A 3,036-nucleotide genomic window follows, 5' to 3' on the forward strand; every position below is an offset into this window, starting at 1 on the left:
ATTGAAATTTGAATAAGACCAGGTGTGTGTTACTGCTCGTGCCCAAGGGATCTCAGGGCTGTCAGAACTAATTTAAGGGCTTTTCAGAGGCATTCTGAGACTGTCTCAAAAGGAATCAACCCTGTACGTTCAGCCGTGTCGATTCTAATTGATTTCGTAATCCATGTACTATTGAAATTTGAATAAGCGCAGGTACGTGTTACCACTCGTGACTGAGGGATCTCAGGGCTGTCAGAACTGTTCTCAGGGCTTTTCAGAGGCATTCTGAGACCGTCTGAAAAGGAATCAACCCTGTACGTTCAGCCGTGTCGATTCTAATTGATTTCGAAATCCATGTACTATTGAAATTTGAATAAGACCAGGTGTGTGTTACTGCTCGTGCCCAAGGGATCTCAGGGCTGTCAGAACTGATTTAAGGGCTTTTCACAGGCATTCTGAGACTGTCTCAAAAGGAATCAACCCTGTACGTTCAGCCGTGTCGATTCTAATTGATTTCGTAATCCATGTACTATTGAAATTTGAATAAGCGCTGGTACGTGTTACCACTCGTGACTGAGGGATCTCAGGGCTGTCACTCCACTTCAGGCACCTACTTTGGCCCATTCTCAGACTGTCTCAAAAGGAATCAACCCTGTACGTTCAGCCGTGTCGATTCTAATTGATTTCGTAATCCATGTACTATTGAAATTTGAATAAGACCAGGTACGTGTTACCACTCGTGACTGAGGGATCTCAGGGCTGTCAGAACTGATTTAAGGGCTTTTCACAGGCATTCTGAGACTGTCTCAAAAGGAATCAACCCTGTACGTTCAGCCGTGTCGATTCTAATTGATTTCGTAATCCATGTACTATTGAAAATTGAATAAGCGCAGGTACGTGTTACCACTCGTGACTGAGGGATCTCAGGGCTGCCAGAACTGATATAAGGGCTTTTCATAGGCATTCTGAGACTGTCTCAAAAGGAATCAACCCTGTACGTTCAGCCGTGCCGGTTCTAATTGATTTCGTAATCCATGTACTATTGAAATTTGAATAAGACCAGGTGTGTGTTACTGCTCGAGCCCAAGGGATCTCAGGGCTGTCAGAACTGATTTAAGGGCTTTTCACAGGCATTCTGAGACTGTCTCCAAAGGAATGAACCCTGTACGTTCAGCCGTGTCAATTCTAATTGATTTCGTAATCCATGTACTATTGAAAATTGAATAAGCGCAGGTACGTGTTACCACTCGTGACTGAGGGATCTCAGGGCTGTCAGTCCACTTCAGGCACCTACTTTGGCCCATTCTGAGACTGTCTCAAAAGGAATCAACCCTGTACGTTCAGCCGTGTCGGTTCTAATTGATTTCGTAATCCATGTACTATTGAAATTTGAATAAGCGCAGGTACGTGTTACCACTCGTGACTGAGGGATCTCAGGGCTGTCAGAACTGTTCTCAGGGCTTTTCAGAGGCATTCTGAGACTGTCTGAAAATGAATCAACCCTGTACCTTCAGCCGTGTCGATTCTAATTGATTTCGTAATCCATGTACTATTGAAATTTGAATAAGCGCTGGTACGTGTTACCACTCGTGACTGAGGGATCTCAGGGCTGTCACTCCACTTCAGGCACCTACTTTGGCCCATTCTCAGACTGTCTGAAAAGGAATCAACCCTGTACGTTCAGCCGTGTCGATTCTAATTGATTTTGTAATCCATGTACTATTGAAATTTGAATAAGACCAGGTGTGTGTTACTGCTCGTGCCCAAGGGATCTCCGGGCTGTCAGAACTGATTTAAGGGCTTTTCACAGGCATTCTGAGACTGTCTGAAAAGGAATCAACCCTGTACGTTCAGCCGTGTCGATTCTAATTGATTTCGAAATCCATGTACTATTGAAATTTGAATAAGACCAGGTGTGTGTTACTGCTCGTGCCCAAGGGATCTCCGGGCTGTCAGAACTGATTTAAGGGCTTTTCACAGGCATTCTGAGACTGTCTCAAAAGGAATCAACCCTGTACGTTCAGCCGTGTCGGTTCTAATTGATTTCGTAATCCATGTACTATTGAAATTTGAATAAGCGCAGGTACGTGTTACCACTCGTGACTGAGGGATCTCAGGGCTGTCAGAACTGTTCTCAGGGCTTTTCAGAGGCATTCTGAGACTGTCTGAAAAGGAATCAACCCTGTACGTTCAGCCGTGTCGATTCTAATTGATTTCGAAATCCATGTACTATTGAAATTTGAATAAGACCAGGTGTGTGTTACTGCTCGTGCCCAAGGGATCTCCGGGCTGTCAGAACTGATTTAAGGGCTTTTCACAGGCATTCTGAGACTGTCTGAAAAGGAATCAACCCTGTACGTTCAGCCGTGTCGATTCTAATTGATTTCGTAATCCATGTACTATTGAAATTTGAATAAGACCAGGTGTGTGTTACTGCTCGTGCCCAAGGGATCTCCGGGCTGTCAGAACTGATTTAAGGGCTTTTCACAGGCATTCTGAGACTGTCTGAAAAGGAATCAACCCTGTACGTTCAGCCGTGTCGATTCTAATTGATTTCGAAATCCATGTACTATTGAAATTTGAATAAGACCAGGTGTGTGTTACTGCTCGTGCCCAAGGGATCTCCGGGCTGTCAAAACTGATTTAAGGGCTTTTCACATGCATTCTGAGACTGTCTGAAAAGGAATCAACCCTGTACGTTCAGCCGTGTCGATTCTAATTGATTTCGTAATCCATGTACTATTGAAATTTGAATAAGACCAGGTGTGTGTTACTGCTCGTGCCCAAGGGATCTCAGGGCTGTCAAAACTGATTTAAGGGCTTTTCACATGCATTCTGAGACTGTCTGAAAAGGAATCAACCCTGTACGTTCAGCCGTGTCGATTCTAATTGATTTCGTAATCCATGTACTATTGAAATTTGAATAAGACCAGGTGTGTGTTACTGCTCGTGCCCAAGGGATCTCAGGGCTGTCAAAACTGATTTAAGGGCTTTTCACATGCATTCTGAGACTGTCTCAAAAGGAATCAACCCTGTACGTTCAGCCGTGTCAATTCT

The sequence above is a fragment of the Tremella mesenterica genome (assembly GCF_000271645.1).
Source record: "Tremella mesenterica DSM 1558 unplaced genomic scaffold TREMEscaffold_24, whole genome shotgun sequence".
Taxonomy (NCBI): domain Eukaryota; kingdom Fungi; phylum Basidiomycota; class Tremellomycetes; order Tremellales; family Tremellaceae; genus Tremella; species Tremella mesenterica.